Below are 19,146 nucleotides of genomic sequence, written 5' to 3'. Positions count from 1 at the left end.
TCATCACATAACAAACATATTTGCTAGACTCCTGCAGACAAGATGACTAGGGGCATGGGAAGCTGTGGAGTGGCTCTAGTATAGTGCCCTTCTACATCTAGTATTCTAGAATGGTTCAGAAATAAGGCAGTTATGCAAGAAGGAAAGTCATTTCCTTCACCTTATTTGAGACTGCCTAGTATAATTGTGATGTGACAGCTTTGCATAAAACAAAGTCTAACTACCATTCCCTACTAGGCAAAACCCCAAGACTACCCTTAAAATTTATCACTATTTCTTATATTGATTCATTAACTGTAATGTCTCTTTTATTCATTCCTCTCTCTCCTCTTCCACTACTATGTAAAAATGACAGACCTGGAATTATATCTTATGGAAAGCTCTTGGCAAGCAGATTGAAGGGTAGCATGCTATTTAATACCTTCCAATTGCTTTTTCATCTGTGAAATGGGGAATGATATAGAATTTCTTTTTTTTTTAAATTTTATTTATTTTCCCATATCAAATTTTAATTTGAAACAAATATATATTTATTAATTTAAGGGTATTACATATAGTCAACAAACATGATTAGATATGTAGTTTTTAAAGTTTATTTTTATTTTTTTAATGTGAAATTTATCGTCAAATTGGTTTCCATACAACACCCAGTGCTCATCCCAACAGGTGCCCTCCTCAATGCCCATTACCCACTTTCCCCTCTCTCCCACTCCCCATCAACCCTCAGTTTATTCTCAGTTTTTAAGAGTCTATTATGGTTTCCCTCCCTCCCTCTAACTTTTTTCCCCCTTCCCCTCCCACATGGTCTTTTGTTAAGTTTCTCAGGATCCACATTTGAGTGAAAACATATGGCATGACTTATTTCACTTAGCATAACACTCTCCAGTTCCATCCATGTTGCTACAAAAGGCCATATCTCATTCTTTTTCATTGCCATGTAGTATTTCATTGTATATATAAACCACAATTTCTTTATCCATTCATCAGTTGATGGACATTTAGGCTCTTTCCATAATTTGGCTATTGTTGAAAGTGCTGCTATAAACATTGGGGTACAAGTGCCTATGCGTCAGCACTCCTGTATCCCTTGGGTAAATTCCTAGCAGTGCTATAGAATTTCTAAAGGAATGCAATGCAATAATACAGTAAAACAGCAGAGAAAGGAGAGTTAAGATGGTGGGGGTAGTGGGAGGTCCCTATGTTTACTTCATCCATTAAACACAGCTCGATAAATGTTAAATCATTCTGAACACTGAAGAAATTGATCTGAGGACTTACAGAACAAACTGCACAACTAGGGAGAGAAGAGGCCACATTATGGAAGGTAGGAGATGTGGAGAAGTGGTTTGGGGGAGAAAAGGGTCATGGATGCTGCAGAGAGAGGAAGCCCTGATCATGGAGATAGGCAAAAGAGAGAGAAAGAGAAATAGAGAATGCATTGCACAGGGGATCACAATAAGGAAAACACTTCCCCAAAACCATTGACTGGGGAAACAAGAGGGGTTGATTATTGTGAGTTTTTACAACCAGCAGAGCTCAAAGACTAGAGTTTTAGAAGTCCCTGCAGTAGCTGATATTGAACCCCAGGGTGCTGTGCTGCAGTGCTCCTATGGAGAAGGAGGGCAGAGGCCTGGGAGCAGAGCTCAGTTAATAATGGATAGATAAATTAATCCCCTAGGATGCACTGGGAGAGACAGCTTCTTCTTGGAGTGCATCTGGGAGAGATGGCATTGCTTCTCAGGGTACAAAAGAGCTGGTGGGTGCCATTGTGCTCCCTTGTCCCTTAAGCATCTGGGCAGAGATGCCTGCTGAGGGCAGCTAAATGGGACTCTGGCCTTTTGCTACACTTCACTCAAAACTCCAAGCTTCTGTGTGTTGTTGCGACTGCCCTAATGGGACAAACTAGCTCCAGTCCAAGTGTGGCAAGACCCTCCCCTAGTGGACCAGCATGGGTCCACTAGGCCCCTAAACTTTGGAGTTTTGAAACACAGCCAGCATGCCTCAGATAAAACACAGGTACACTGTGCTACTAGGTGGCAGACAACCCAGACACAGGGTGAAGGCAGGGATCTGAGGGATGCCTTGGACATAAGGGAGGATTGTTGCTCTTCTGTGAGGGCATCCTGGACAGCTGGCACAAACTACTTTCTCCGGGAATGAGGGAGAGAACTGGTGCCATTTTTCTCCCCCACCCATCAGCACAGACTGAGTTCAGGGAGCAGCACAGTGCCAACAGTGGAGGCCCTAGCTGCTTACACCAAGACCCACCCTACTGCACTTCTGCAGGTTTCTTTTTGTATTAGGGCAAGGGTGACTGAGAACCAGAGCAGTGGGCCCCTCCCCAGAAGACTAGCACAAACCCCCCTCATGCACCACATCTACTGATCATAGAGTGCTGCAAAGCTTCAGCTCTAGTGGAAACAGAGATCAGTCCTCTTTTAACAAGCAGACAGGGCACATCTAGTTAAAACTCACCATACTCTGGTCAAGGTCCAAACACTCCCTACTACAGGCAATGAGAAACTTTGCAGAGGACTGACCTGAAGGAAAGAGTAGCCAAAACACAGCAGCAGAGTGCACACAGAATACGACAGAACATTTCCTGAAGCACCAGGCCCTGGACAGTATATGACCTCGATTTAACAAAGCCATTACTCTCAGGAGCAGAAAACATGACAGGCTTTCCTAACACACAGAAGGCAAAGAACTAGACAAAATGTCAAGATGGAGGAATCCATCTGAAAAGAACAAGAAAAGTTCATGGCCAGGGATCTAATCAAAACAGATATAAGTAATATTCCTGGCCCAGAATTTAAAACAACAATCTTAAGGATATTAGCTGGGCTTGAGAAAAGCATAGGAAACACCAGGGAGTCCCCTATAGCAGAGATAAAAGACTTAAAAAGTAGTCAGGCTGTAATGTAGTAATACATCTTGTGATTCTCTAAATATTAAAATAAAAATGTAGAAATGCAATTTAATTAAGTACTGTTATAAATGTTGCTGGCTTTGAAAAGAAAAACCTTAATTTTATTCATAAGTAACTAGAGAATGAATTTCGTAAGTTTAGAGGAAATAATGATAAACACTACTTCTTTTAAGCAGGGATACATTTGTCATTCATTTTTAGAATGTGAACTCCATAAGTGTTAGGGCAGATGTCAGTTTCTGTTTACTGCTTCATGTAGAACATTTGCTAACATATTGTACGTACTCAGTTAATGATTGATAGATAAATTAATACAGGAGGATAGTGTTGTCCCTTTATAGTCATGTTGAGCCATAGACATTGTAATCATCAGAGGAAATCACCAGTTAAAACATGAATAATAACTGGAGTGCTGTCTATGAAAATCCAAGACATGGACATTTTTCTGGCAAGGGCAAGGAGGGAGAAATCAAGCCCATTTATTAGTAAATATAGTAATCAGAAAAGTTTCCAAGAAGTAGTTTACATGGGAAAAAATGAAACAATGTTATTTTCATTATAGTTTTAGTTAGGCTTTTCATTACACGCACACACACATGCATACACACACATACACATACACACACACTTATCTCCAGTGGAGCTTTTGCAATAAACACCATATTTAGAAAGAAAGGGGCTCAAAGAAGGATGCAAACCATAAGAGACTCTTAACTATACAGAACAAACTGAGGGTTGCTGCAGGGGAGGTGGGCAGGGGATGAGCTAAATGGGTGATGGGGATTAAGAAGGGCACTTGTTAGGATGAGCACTGGGTGTTATGTGTAAGTGATGAATCACTAAATTATACTCCTGAAACCAATATTACACTATATGTTAACTAATTAGATTTAAAGACAAACTTTAAAAAAAGGAAAGGGACTCAAATATGGAACTAACTTCCTCTTGTGAATACCTGGAATTTCTAAAGCTTTAATTTTCTCAAGGAGTCAGTCAGAGAAGGTATATCATTGAAGGTCCTTCGGAAGTAGCATTACAAATAGCTGCTTTTTAATCCAAGGCTCCACTTGCCTGGGCACAAATAGGTGTGTATTTAATATAATTTATTTGCATAATTGAGAAGCAGTACCCTGGTGGAAACAGCTGTATATGAAGCATGATATGTATGATATTATATGGCAGTGTTGACTATTGACCTTTGTATCTACAGATAGCAGTCTATTGATAGGAGTTAATAACTCTCTTTACACCAAGAGTTAAAATTTCCTGCTCACACAGAGGTGGACTCCTATTTCTCACTTCTGCTATGCCCTATTTTCTCTTTCTTGAGTGTCAGGTTGAAATAAAAAAAAAGACTTGAAATGTCCCAGGAATTGAGAAATTGGAAGAGGAAGGAATCAGAGGGCATTTGGGATACTGATCCATTAGGGTTAAAGCAGGTGGATCATATGCCCTCTTAATCTATACTAGGTCATTAGTACTTCCACTGGAATCTAACGAAAATTTCACTGAAGGGACACAAATAAGATGTTAATAATACAACAATTGCTTGGAAAAACACAAGAGGCACACTGCAAAAGGTGATATTTTGTTAAAATAAAGATTGAGGATATAAACTGGCAGCAGTTCAGGAAGTGTACTTTTATAAATAGAAGTAAACATTTTGGGAAACAGATAATCTCCTAGTATTACACATCAATATTTACACATTGGACAAAGTCTGTTCTGTAATTTCATCTTCATACTGAAGAATTCTTCTTACCTACTAGAATCTATTTCAAGAAATAGCTGCAGAAAGTGATTTTGTTACTTTTAAACTTTCTCTTATTAATGAGGAGCAAACAAATGCTCTTAGGAACTAATTGTATGTCATAAATTCACCTTTCTGAATCACACAATTCTCATTTATATTATAAGGGGATTAGTTTTTAAGGTGGTATATAGACTTTTCTATTTATTTATTAAGCATCTATGATGAGATGGGTAATTTGATTCAGTAACACAGTGATTTTTACTCTCAAATCTACAACTCAGTTAAAATATTTTATTAACAATATCTTTGTATAATTGGTGAGAATAAGGTTCTACATACATGCCAAATTCTATTTAAAAGGAACAATTTTATTATTAAAAGTAAAACAATTATTGGCTTTTATTGAACCAAAACATATACAAAAGCATCTTCAAATGATTTTCCCAATTGTGAAATTCAAATAATCATTGGAGTGGGCCCATTTAAATATTTAAATTCCAGAGAGTCAATTAAAGCTTCCACTATAATAGAAGTCAACTATGTAGTAGATTATAATATACAAGTGGCTTAAAATTAGTATACTAGGTCATGTGGGTTGGTAATCCTTTTGGATAACCTCTTCCAGGGGTTATGAACACAAATGTAACAGATTATGTATTGACTCAGAGTACTACTTGGAGTCACTAGCAAGATTTATTTCAATTAAGTATTTTGTAGGAATCAGTTTGAAATTGTAGTGGAACATAGTGTAAAAATTACATCATATTAAATATTCACCTTATATATACAAAACTTATTAGAATGATTTCTGTAAGTAAAAATAGGGTATAAAGGTACATTTGAAAACTAATCTCACATTTTTGGTATATCCAAACCAAATACATATGACAACTGTTTATTTAATGGATACTTAATATCATATAGGTCCAAGAGGCTAACAAGATAGAGCAACATTAGCTAATTGGCTGACTATGGTGTTGTTACACAGATTCCAAGATATTCCAATTAACTATGAAATGTTATAGACATATCGCTTTTGGTAAAGATTTTCATTACTGGGTCTTTCACTAAGGAAAATTAGTCATATTATGTGTATGACTTTATGTGTAGCAGAGGAAATCAGAATACTTATTTTACAAGGTCTGAGTTATGCTGGAAAATAATTGAAACAAATCTAATTGGTGATGGAAGTAGAAAAAGAACGTTTAACAGAGAAATGATTGTTATATATAATGAACATGACTTTATCATTATATATAGTAAGATTAGTTAATATTAAAACAGTAAAAATAATACATGCTTTTGATTGCATTCTATTCCCATTCTATCACTGTTGATTATCGAATTGTATTTTCTGTATTAATATAGAGCCTCCCATCACCTCCAACTTCACTTTGCATTAGGTCTAATCTTTTTTTCTCAAATTAAACAAATACATGCCATTTATGTGTTTTGTACCAGGTAGAAAGAGCCTTTGTATGACAAGATAGCTAAGTCATATAAATAGAAATATTGTTTTAATTGCTTCCTTTATTTATTTAATATTGGTGCAACCACAACTAGTATAGCCAGAGTGTCAAAAGTGACCTAAAGATTATCTCCCAGGGTATTCATATTTAAATGCAAAATAATACTCTAATATGCTTTTTTTCTTGCTTGATTCCAAAGAAAAACACAAATTTGTTCTCTCCTTAGAAAACCATTGTCAGAATAAATGACAATTTATGTAATTTAGTTAGATTCTGAAGTTAAATAGTAGTGAAGAATAAAATTCAAACACCTATACTAACCCTCTCACAAAAGTTGTAAAAAATTCTAGGGGCACCTGTGTGGCTCAGTTGCTTAAGCCTCTGATTCTTGATTTCAGCTTAGGTCATGATTTCACTGTGGGTTCAAGCCCTGCCTCAGCACTGACACTGTGGAGACCGCTTGAGATTGTCTCTCCCTCTCTCTCTGCCTTTCCCTCACTAGTGTGCTCTCTCTCTCTCTCACTATCTCTCTCAAAATAAGTAAACTTAAAGAAAAGAGTTGTAAAAAATTCTGAAGTTGTTAAACAATGTATACACAGATTATTGAATTTGATATTTGAGAACTGAGTTTTGCCATTTAGGACACTGGCCAACACTAAAGATTACAATAATATTTAAAAAGGAGTCAGAAAAATTTACAAAATGGTTGTGCAGAAAGTCACATGGGCTCACCAAGTGATTGGCCAGATTTTTCAAACCTTATCTAATCTGCTATCAGATATATAGACAGTATTGAAAGCTTTCATTGTTTTCATATTACTCTTTTTTCATACATTCTTTTTTTCCTGAATCGAAGCAAGGTCATCTATTGCTTGTGTGGTGTGATGTAGTCATTTTATAGATTGCCAAAATACTTTCCTTTGGCTAATTCAGAGAATAAAATTCCAAACCATATGTAGCTTATTTTTTATAAATAACACAATATATCCAAAACCATTTATAAAATATAAATATTTAGCCAAAGATTTAGCACTCATTATTATATTATCTGTGAATAGGATCCAGGTAAGCTTATTTTTTATTTAAAAAGATCTGAAATGCAGTTTTCTGCTTGGAAGATCAAAATCTCTGGATCCATTTTCTTGCTTTACCATCACATATCATTTTTTCTAGGTCAGAACCATACAAATATTTGAATTCCATGAGATATATCCTGAGATATATCATGATTGAGTTATTGGTCCTAAATAATACAAAACAACCAGTCAGTTTAGACCCAAACTTTACAAAAATAGTTATTTTGTGCCACATGAACACAGCTTAAATCTATATTGCTACTCTCCACCTTCATGTTCTGTTTATCAATAATGAAAAAATATATATGTAAGCCCTGTTGATTATGGATCTCTACAGGAAAATTAATCTGTGTATTTTCAGTTTGCTAAACAAATGTTGCAAACATTTGTTGCCAAATACATTCTGTGTATTTTAACTTATTAATAGTAAACTTCCTATGTATCGCATAAGTGAGTGCTGCTTAATAAAAGTAGAAAAATTCTGTCATTAAAGTTCTCAATTTTAGCACCTGGAATGCCAAATGGAAAAAATACCATTGCAAAACGCAAAAAACTCTGGGCACAAAACAACTCCATCCAGCTCCAACACTAAGATACTTGAATATCTAGCATGGCTTTTAATAGCTTAAGGCCATGTCCCTAGGATGACCCCAGCCTCCCTTAAAATGCCTGCCAGGAAAAGCTTAACATTTCCAGGAGAATTTATAGTTTGTTTCAGCCAAAATTCAGTGATAGGCTGGTAGGTCCCTGAAAGCCATGTTAGAACAATTAACTTTTAAAAGCTTGCAAATATAAATCCTTCCTTTCTCCTTTGAGTTGTAAAATCTACCACACAGAGCTCTTTTCTCAAGGAGTCAGGAGCCATCGCCTTGAAATGCAAACATTCAAGGAGATAGCTTTTACTTCTACCCACTGTGGTAGGAAAAGGGCCTAACATTGGTGGGTGCCTTACTCCAACTTGCAGCACTACCTCCTTAATAAAGATATGAGAAGTTCTTTTTTCTCTTCTGGATAAATGCCAATTAACAAACCCAGGTGGCCTAGTCATATGGACCAATCCTCATTTAATGCCATTCAGTGCATTTGGCAAATGCAAACCTTCAGTATTAAAAAAAAAATCTCCTGCCTTTTGTTTTGGCAGGGTTGAGCACAGGTTACATTGAGGTCTCTCCCTTACTGCAATAGGTATTACTGAATAAAATCTGTCTTTACCACATTTAACAAGTGTCTGGCTTTATCCTTGACATTATAACCATGTTCTTGGAAAATGGCAGCAGAAGACCTTATTTCCAAATTTTGTATTTTGAATGGTATTATAAGAAACCATTTATATTATCATTATCTTTGGAATCACTGGTATTGTCAGTAAACACTAACAATTACTTAAGTCACAATCCTTGCACTGACCATTATATAATTTGTAAAAAAATTCTTGATAGCATGGGTTACTCATGCTTCCCTCCACTTTCATCTGACCTAAAACCCTAGGGGAAAGTAGGTTTTAGTAAAAAGAATTAGCAGTGGATGATATTTTAAAAAATGATTCTATTGGATTTCCACAAGCAAGAATAAGAAAAAATAAATGAAAAATAAAACCCTCTCAACCTTTGTTTCAGATTCATGAAGAAAGAAAATTGTATTTACCCATGTGTATGTTTTGTTTTTCTAATATATAGTGGTGATTGGTAAGTCACCCAAATAAAATCAATGACAGTATTTACTGTTAGTTCAGAGACAACAATATGATTTCTCCTAATTTACTATTGTCCACTATGTGTAAAAACAGATTTCTATCTTTTACCAACGAAGATAATTCCTGCTCACAACCCCCAATTTAAAATGAACGTGGATTATTAAGGCATCTTTTGATTTTATTTAAAATGATCAGACAAAATAGCTGCTTTAGAATTAACTACTTAAGGGTTTCTGCTTAAAACTAGAAGTATTTGTGAAAACATTACCTTAGAGTACAGAAACATAACTTCATTATTAAGATTTACTGAAATTTCTTGGTTGGGTCGGTAAAGATTTAATAATGCTAGACAAACAGTGGAGCTACCATAGCATCATAAGTTAAATTATCATAACCACACAGAATGTTTTCTATAAATTACTACTAAATGCCCACTATTGACATGAATTATGGGGCACTCACTTGAGTCATGTACCCTCAAAATAATACTTTTGTTGATTGATACAACTTTTATCTTCCAAAAGAGATCCATGACAGATTCATTTAGAATGACTTCATGATCAAGAAAGTAAAGGTTGACTTTTTTCCAGGTTAAAATAACAACCTTTTACTTTGTAGTCCTTTGTTAGACTGTGAATTCCTTGGGAGAGGGCACATTCTCATTAGCAGATTATCTGGCATATATTAGACATTCAAGACAGGATTACTGAATAAATCAATTAGTCAATGAGTAAAAACGTTGTTCTAGTCCTTCTCTGTAGCACACTAATTTGTGGCAAAATATTTCTTTCTTTTTAAGTCCATCTCACATTTTTTTTTTTACTTCTGTTCAAGCTTATGCTTGTTTATCAAATATAAGTATTTGTAGATTTGGTGCAAATTTATATTGCAAAGGCAATCAAATCACACAACTACAGTTTTATTTAGAAATAATAATCATTCTTCTACAATATTTTCACATTTAAACATCGATTTTGAAAATTAATGTGATCAATTTTATTTACTTTTCTACTTTTTTATGGGAAAGCAAAAGGATAAATAATTTATTGGAATGCATTATAAACAATAGCCTATTAAGAAATGAAGTATTGGGGCGCCTGGGTGGCGCAGTCGGTTAAGCGTCCGACTTCAGCCAGGTCACGATCTCGCGGTCCGTGAGTTTGAGCCCCGCGTCGGGCTCTGGGCTGATGGCTCGGAGCCTGGAGCCTGTTTCCGATTCTGTGTCTCCCTCTCTCTCTGCCCCTCCCCCGTTCATGCTCTGTCTCTGTCCCAAAAATAAATAAACGTTGAAAAAAAAATTTTTTTTTAAAAATAAAAAAAAAAAAAAAGAAATGAAGTATTAAGATGGCTAACAGATACATGAAAAGATGCTCAGGATCACTGATCATCAGCAAAATCCAAATCAAAACTACAATGAGATATCACCTCACACCTGCCAGAATGGCTACAATCAACAACACAAGATACAACAGGTGTTGGTGAGGATGTGGAGAAAGAGGAACCTTCTTGCAGTCTTGGTGGGAATGCAAATTGGTGTAGCTATACTGGAAAACAGTATGGAGGTTCCTCAAAACGTTACAAATAGAATTACTCTATGATCCAGCAGTTGCAATACTGGGTATTTACCCAAAAGACAAAAAAATACTGATACGAAGGGATACATTCACCCTGATGTTTATAGCAATATTATCTACAATAACCAAATTATGGAAACAGCCCAAGTGTCCATTGATTGATAAATGGATAAAGAAGATCTATATATCTACATATATCTATATATCTTTATATCTATATCTAAATCTATATATCTCACATCTTATTTATTTTAATATTACTCAGCCACAAAAATAATGAAATCTTGACATTTGCAACAATGTGGATGGAGCTAGAGAGTATTATGCTAAGCGAAATAAGTCAGTCAGAGAAAGACAAATACCATATGATTTCACTCATGTGGAATTTAAGACACAGAACAAATGAGCAAAGGGGGAAAAAGAGAGAGAGGCAAACCAAAAAACAGATTTTTAACTATAGAGAACAAACTGATGGTTGCCAGAGGGAAGGTGGGTGGGGGATAGTTTAAATAGATGATGGGGATTAAGGAGTGCATTTTTTCTGATGAGCACTGGGTGTTGAATGGAAATGTTGAGTCACTATGTTGTACACTTGAAACCAATACAACACTACATTAAGGAATTGGAATTTAAGTAAAAACTTAAAAAGAAAGAAATGAAGTATTATAATATTTATTAAGATTCTTTTTTATAACAATAGTGCTATCTCTCATTTTTATTGAGCACTTCATATATGTTAAATGTATTTCAATTTATTTTTACAATAACCTTTATGGGTATCATTAACTCCATTATACTTTTGAGGAAACTAAGAGCAGTTAAGTAATTTATCTAATGTTACATGGTTTAAAATTTACCTATTATAACCCCTTTATTTTTACAAATGAGGATTTGAGGTTGTGTGTGGTTCAGTTAATTGACAAAGATCAAAGCTAGTATTAATAGAACCAAGACTACAAAGTTTCATGACTCTTAGTGCATTACTCTTTGCAATTTGAATAACTTTCATATTATTTCTATGTTTTAGAACTTTATAGGCTTTAGCCAAATTACCTTTCTGCCTTCTTTCTCTAGACAGACCAATTTAATCATAGTTGAATTTTGACTTAGGGGACAAGTCTAGGTAGACATACAGATCGGAAATTATCAGCATATGAATAACAATTAAAAACCATGAGGTTTCCCTTAGGTAAAAGGAAAGATAGTCCTTCTCAAACATTGGCCTGCATCAGAATTACAGAGAGTTTGTTAAAATTTGTACATTCCTAAGCCCCAACCCTATACATTCTGATTCAGAAAGTATGGGGGTACAGTTCAGGAATCTGCATTATTAAAAAGCACCTCTACTTCTGATGTATGTAGTGAAATAATAACTTGAGAAATACTGAAGTAGAGGGAGCTGAGAAAAAGCTCATTACAAAGTATGGGAGAAAAGCAACATTTATGGAATAAAAAATTGGATCCAAAAGAAGACACTGAAAAAAATGGTCAGATAATTGCGAGAAGAATTCCAGAGAGTACAATGTCACAAAGCCAAGGGAAGAAACAGTTTCAAGGAAGCAGTGGTCAACTGTGTGAAATATTGCAGATAAAGTAAGATGAGGACTGAAGTTTCAGTATTGACGGAAGAAGGTTGGGTTCTACAGGTTGGGTAGTGGATAGATGTAATGAATTCATAACACAGACTGTCCTTTTAGGAATCTTGGTTTAGCAGTGAAGGATAAAGGCAATAAAATAGTTAATGGAAGATGCAGAATCAAGTACTATTTTATTTGGGGGTATGGGTGTTTTGAGAGTTACTATAGGTTGAGTGGAAAGAGTAGGTGAGTAGGAAAGTTCCCTCTTATAATAAACAAGGTGTGGAGGACATAAGAAGATGAGGATCATTCTTAGAAAGGAGGAGGAACATGTTCTTCTCTGTGCCTAGAAGGGAAGAAAGAAGACTGCCTGTGGATAAGAATCATTTTGAAGTTGGGAGTACAAGAAGTAAAAGTTTCATACCTTATGCTTTATTTACTTTGAAGCTATATTATAATTTTTTGCATAACAAATTCAAACTGTTTTAATTTTCTGATGAAAGTAAATTTTATCTTGTAAAATATCCACCTTTATTTCCCGTGATGATTTTTGCCTTAAAGCCTACTTAGTCTAAAATTCAAAATTTCTTTTGGTAATTGTTTGCATGGCACATTTTTTCCATCATTTTACTTTCAAACATTCCATAATTTTATATTTCAAACATGTTTTTTGTAAGAAGCCTATAGTTGGGATTTTTATGCCTAGTGTAACATTTGTTTTATCTTAATTGGAACAGTTTATTTACATTGGATGGTATTATTGATATATTTGGGTTTAAATCTACCACATTATTACTTGATTTCCACTTTTTCTGCTGACTTCCTTCTTCAATTTCCTTTTACTTTCTTGTTTTCTTCTGGATTATTATTTTCCAATTCCCTTCTATTGCATGACAGTTATACATTATTTTATTATCCTTTTAGTTGTTACCATAAGCATCCATGGTTTACCAAAGTACTTTTTCATTTTTTGGATAGTGGAAGGACGTTAGAATACTTTAACTCTATTTACCTCATCCTTTCTTATTGGTTTGTAATGGGTTTAAATTCTATATATTCTAAACCCCATATTATTGCTATTATTATCATTTAAACCAGTCAATAATCATTTATATTCACATACATGTTTATAATTTGTGTTGCTCTTCATTCCCTTCTGCATCCTTGACCTTCCACCTGGAAATACTTTTCTTGTGCTGAAGAACCTTAAGTTGAGTGTGCTGGTTACAAACTCTCGGATCAGTTTGTCCAAAGAGTCTTAATTTCACTTTCATTTTTGAAGGATATTTTTATAGGGAATTGAATTCTAAGTTGGCAATTATTTTCTTTCAGCACTTTCACTTCACTTTTTGAAAACAGCATTCCATTTTCTTTCTTTCTTTTTTTTTTTTTTTTTTTTTTTTTTGCATTGCTTTAGTCAAGGTTTCAGTCTTCTCCCAGGTCTTGGCCCCATTTATTTTTATTTTTACTGATTGTTATCTACCTATTGCCTTTAAAGTTGTTTTAATGCTTATTTATTTTTGAGAGAGTGGGGAGGAGGGGCAGAGAGAGAGAGAGGGAGACACTAAGGCAAGCTCCAGGCTCCAGGATCTGTGCTGTAAACATAGAGCCCAATGCAGGACTTGAACCCAAGAACTGCAAGATCATGACGTGAGCTGAAGTCAGACACTCAACTGAGCCACCCAGGTGCCACTGCTTTAAAGGTTTTTAAAATTTGTCAAACTTTTCTGGTTGTTTTCAACTGGATATTTGACACAAAATACCAAGTCCATAGTTACTAGAAGTATTCCCTCAGTGTTCATAACTGATTGGTTTGATATTTTTGCTGAAGGGAATATGAGGCCATACAATAAAATTTAAAAATGGCTGGAGTTGGATAAGGGATCTCTTTTGGAAGTGGTAAAATTTTGGACTAGCTTCTGAGAAAAGACAGCCAATCACAGGTGATTAAATAAACAAGTAATACTGACAATCCAACTGAACTTGATAGACAGCAGTGACAACCGGGGTAGAGAGTGGTATAATGTATCTGGATCTCAATTTTCTAGTTTAAAAAATGAATGTGGGGGCACCTGGGTAGCTCGGTTAAGTGTCCAACTCTTGATTTCAGCTCAGGTCATGATCTCATGGTTCATGATTTTAAGCCCCACCTAGGGCTCTGTACTGACAGGTCAGAGCCTGCTTGGGATTCTCTCTCTCCCTTTCCCTCTGCCCCATCCCAACATGTGCTCTCTCTCTCTCTCTCTCTCTCTCTCTCTCAAAAATAAATAAATAAATAAACTTAAAAAAATAATGTGAAAATAGTTTCTGCCGTATTTATCACAGTCGTTTTTAGGACCAAATGAAGTGATGGTATGTATTTCTAAAAAAATGACAGATGTGAAAGTAAACTATGAAGTGGTACAAATTTTAAATCATCTTTTTTTTTAAAGTTTTATTTATTTAAGTAATCTATACACCCAACATGAAGCTCTAACTCATGACCCTGACATCAAGACTCACATGCTCTTCTGACCGAGCCAGCCAGATCATCTGAAGTCATTTTTTTTCCTTCATGGGAATAAAATGCATGAAAATGAATCTTTATTTTGAGGATTATATAAATTTATTTATTTATGTTTAGGTGTTTTTTTTTGTTTTATTTTGTTTTGTTTTCTGTTTTCTGTTTTTTGTTTTTTAGTAGGCTCTGAGCCCAGTGCAGAGCTCAGTGCAGGGCTTGAACTCATGAGATCAAGACCTGAGCTGATATCAAGAATCAGATGCTTAACTGACTGAGCCACCCAGGTGCCCTAGGTTTATATAATTTCTTTAAATTTTCACTCATAGAACTTGCATATACTGCCACATTCCCACAGCACTGGGGGAAATATTCTTGGAGGAAGGCTCTGAGTAGGCAGTAACTGAACATATCACAGAGCAATTGAGAGAGAATATGGTGGTAAAGAAGTGGGATAGAATTGGAGAAAAAGTGAAGAAAAAAGACAAGCAGGTACTCTGTGGGTTTCAAATTTATACTTCCTTCTTTAAACCTGAGTTCTCATAAAGCTCCCTGATGAGGATAAATTAACACATCTGTCTCACCCATACTAGCTACTTCTGGAAGACTATCAAGGTCAGTGTTCAAAGGGTTACTGCAGAATGGTCCAGGGAGAACACCCAGCAAGCCTAAGGCTTGATTATGGTTTTATCCCCTGGGTCTTGCCATTTGAGTGAAAATAAGATGTCAGTCAAGTAGTTTTAGGCTTCCACTACTGAGCAGAGATGAACTATTTATGCTGGACGATTTTATAACATAGTTCATTATTTGCAATTGTCACATGGGAAGAAATGGAATTTGTTTCAGATGGTGGAAGGACAAAGCCACTTTTTTGAGCTATATGATAGATTTTCAGAATGCACTATAATAACACATTTTGGGGATAGAAAACACTCTTCTTAAAGGATCCATATTAACAATGAAAATACCTTGTAGTCATGCAATATTTCAACATATAAACATGTGTTTTGTAACTCTGTTCTAACTTTTCTTACACTTGAAAATGATTCCACTATTGATTTATTTTACAACATAAAGTCTATAAAGTAGCCTTTTGGATTTTTAAATGTTAAAAAAGTGCTAAACTTTCAATTAACTAAGGTAAAAACAGTTACTTCTTAGATTTATACCTTTGTAGAGCATAAAGGTTGATTTTTTCCTTCCATATAATCATTCTGGGCAGCCTTTTTCTACTGCTCAACAGCTTCCTCAACAAAGCATACTGTTTATACCCACATCTATTAACTAGAATGCTGTATATTATATCCAAAAGTTACAATTAAATTTTATCTTTAATTTTTATTTTGGATTGCTGATGCTAATAACCAAGAGCTGGCATAGATGCCACAATTTCCTTAAACATGAGAAAATCTCAAAATCAAATATGGTATCATTGACTACTCACAGCATTGCAATGTTGAAAAGACATTTTGGATGACTGCCAAGAACACAGGAAATTGTGATTGAAAACCATAGCATACAATACACATCTCAGATTGTGTAAGACTTTCTGGGCTATGATAATGAAAACATTTGTGTCTTCACAATCATTGATCAAATTAATGATCATAGTCCACATAAGAAGTGCATGAAAAGCACATAGAGCCAGGCATCTTAGATGAAAGAAGAGTATGACAAGTTGTTGGTAGAGATGATGCCAGGGTGCCAGTATACTTTCCTGGGCATGAAATAATGGTCCCAAAAGAAAAACTTATTGCTTATTCTAATTGTGGTTGCTATTGGCCCACATTTGTGGTTAGTTTCTTTAGCTGTTTAAATAAAAGCATCTTGTAAAGTTTTCACCCATCCCAAAGAAGCTGCAACTTTGTGGCCAGTGTTTAATGCAATATAGGAAGAATAATTCAGGCAACTGATAAAAGAGGGAAGCATACTGGCTTGGCACATTGTTTGCTGATGCAAAAGACATATCTACATAGTATTTACTGTTTGACCTCCAGTGTTGTTTAATTCTCTCACATTACTTGTGCCCATGGAGTTAGCCTTACTGTTAAAGATAAAAAGTGGAGCCAACAAGAAGTATGCAAAGGGAAAAACATGTTTAATCTCAGAGACAGATTTATCATGAAGCCAGTGAAGCTTAAGTTTTAGGGCCCCTCACTTGTATAAGCCCTTTCCAAGGCCCTGAGAGTATTTTATGTTTGTAATATTGTTCAAATTTATATATTTTTTGATTTTCTCATTTGAAAGTTTAATTTGTGGGGCACCTGGGTAGCTCAGTTGGTTAAGCGTTCTACTTCAGCTCAGGTCATGATCTCATGGTTTGTGAGTTCAAGCCCTGTCATCGGGCTCTGTGCTGACAGCTCAGAGCCTGGAACCTGTTTCTGATTCTGTCTCTCCCTCTCTCTCTGGCCCTCCCATGCTCACATACTGTCTCTCTCTCTCTCTCAAAAATAAACACTTAGAAAGTTTATAAAGTATAAACTTATACTTTCAAACTCTGAAGTTTAGGCTCTCAAAACCTGGCCTCCCCTGTTAAATGTGTGCCTCACCAGTAGTCAGTTTGTGAATTTGATTTGATATCCTTCAAACTCCTAACACCATCTCCATATCCCCAACACGTCTGAATCTATAGCTACAAAACAAACATTTTGATGAAAATCAATAATAATCCATTTCCATGTTAGGAATTAATCAATCCCTAGTCAGGATATATGCACTAGTTAATGATTTCTTTCAGAGGCCACTACAGTATGAAATAAAGTTGTAGGCCTGTGAAACAATATGAGATTCATATAATTATAAGTGGCTTTAGCTGTCATTCACTCAAATCCTACATCTTACATAGGAGAACCTGATATTTAGAGAGGAAATATTACTTGTTTAAGTTTATATCTAGGTTATTAGTGGTAAAGTAAGGATTTCAAGAAAATTATTTAATCCTCATGCTAATTTGTACTATTGTTTGCATTTATTTGGTTCATCATTTATAAAGTTTATTTCCTAACATGCTTGGATTTGAATATTTTGCAAATCAAGTTTAAAATTCTATATGTCTCTACAACAGAGAGACAAATCATTTTCAATATTTGAAATCATTACTTTGTGTACTTCGCCACCAACAAAGAATGTCATATTTTTGTATGTAGCTTACAGTTTAATTACATCCTTGATACAATTGAACAATAAAGATAACAGTTTATATTTTAAAGGTCTATCCACTTTTCAGGTCATTTACTTACTATTTCAACACAAACAATTCTGTATTAAAAATCTCTGCTCTCTCTCTTTAAATTATAATGCTAAGATTGTTTTCTATGAAACTGTAATAATAATTGTGTTATGTTTACAAAGATAACAATAAAGTAAGACTTAGCAATAAATTAAAATGATCCTTGGAATACAAGCATGACATTTGAAAGTTTATTTAAAATTATAGCTTTAAAAAATTTCATGTTAAGTCATGTACTTTTTCTGTTGGACCAAGTCTAAAAGCTATTTTTCCCTTTCCTTAAAAAGGAGACATAAGTCATAACTACATTACTTTGTAAAAGTACTGGAAACTCACATAAAATACTAAGACAGATGTAATCATTTGTAATTGGGCTAAAATAATGCATATAAAATATGCTACCTGACTTCACTGGAAACTAATCTTCAGGCTTATTATTTCTGAACTTAAAAATTCCATAACTCAATGCATTATAAAAATCTTTACAAAAAGTTTGTAACATAATACATACAAGTAATATAAAATGCAGATAAGTTAATACTAGACTCAGTGGTTAAATGAACAAAAGTTATGAACAGGCAATTCAGCTGAAAGGAAATAAAAATGGCTAATAAATATAATGAAAAACATTTAACCTCATAAATTGTAAGATAAACAAATGTGACCAGGATTATGGCTATGACTGTCACTTACATAATTCTATTTATATAAATAGTAAAAGCATAATGAAATGGTTATGGATGCATGCTGCTGATAAAAGTTGAAACTAATACAACTTTTTAGGAAATTTTTTTCAATATATATTAAGAAACTAAAAATATTCCTAAAGTTTCAACCAGTAATTTCATGCCTAAGCAAATAAGACTGAAAAAGGCTTTATGTGTCGAAATTCATAATTATGCACATCAAAGCAGTATATATAATAGCAAAAACTTGATATAATTTGAACACCAACAATGAAGAAAATAACAAGTTAATTATATGATCAAATTATATGATCAAGTTATATATAAAATATATACACACATGCACATATATATGTGAATATATATATATATATATATATATCAATATTGTTAATGATTAAAGCAATTCATGCTTTTCTATATTTTCCACATTTTAGATAATGAGCAGTTACTACTTTCAAATTCAAAAAAAATAATTTTAATAATAATGATAAAGAAATGTAGAAAATAGGAGAGACATATATTAGTGTATAAGGAAAATGTCCAAGCAATCAAACACATACTTAAACAAAAATGAAGCTTGATTTTATAATTTTAGTAGGAATAAAGACAGATAAAATCCAATACTGGTGAAAATAAAGGTTTTAATTTGGCAGAATTCTT

General features: G+C 34.4%; 1 protein-coding gene across 3 annotated transcripts in view; it reads right to left on the bottom strand.

The window, feature by feature from the left end:
* LOC109496332 overlaps nt 1–19,146 on the bottom strand; it is a 389,020-nt gene that overhangs the window by 114,471 nt on the left and 255,403 nt on the right. The gene's annotated exons all lie outside the window — the stretch shown is intronic.

Source organism: Felis catus, chromosome X (assembly GCF_018350175.1).
Source record: "Felis catus isolate Fca126 chromosome X, F.catus_Fca126_mat1.0, whole genome shotgun sequence".
NCBI lineage: Eukaryota > Metazoa > Chordata > Mammalia > Carnivora > Felidae > Felis > Felis catus.
Note: the sequence above shows the minus strand (reverse complement) of the source record. Positions and strands in the feature narration are given on the sequence as shown.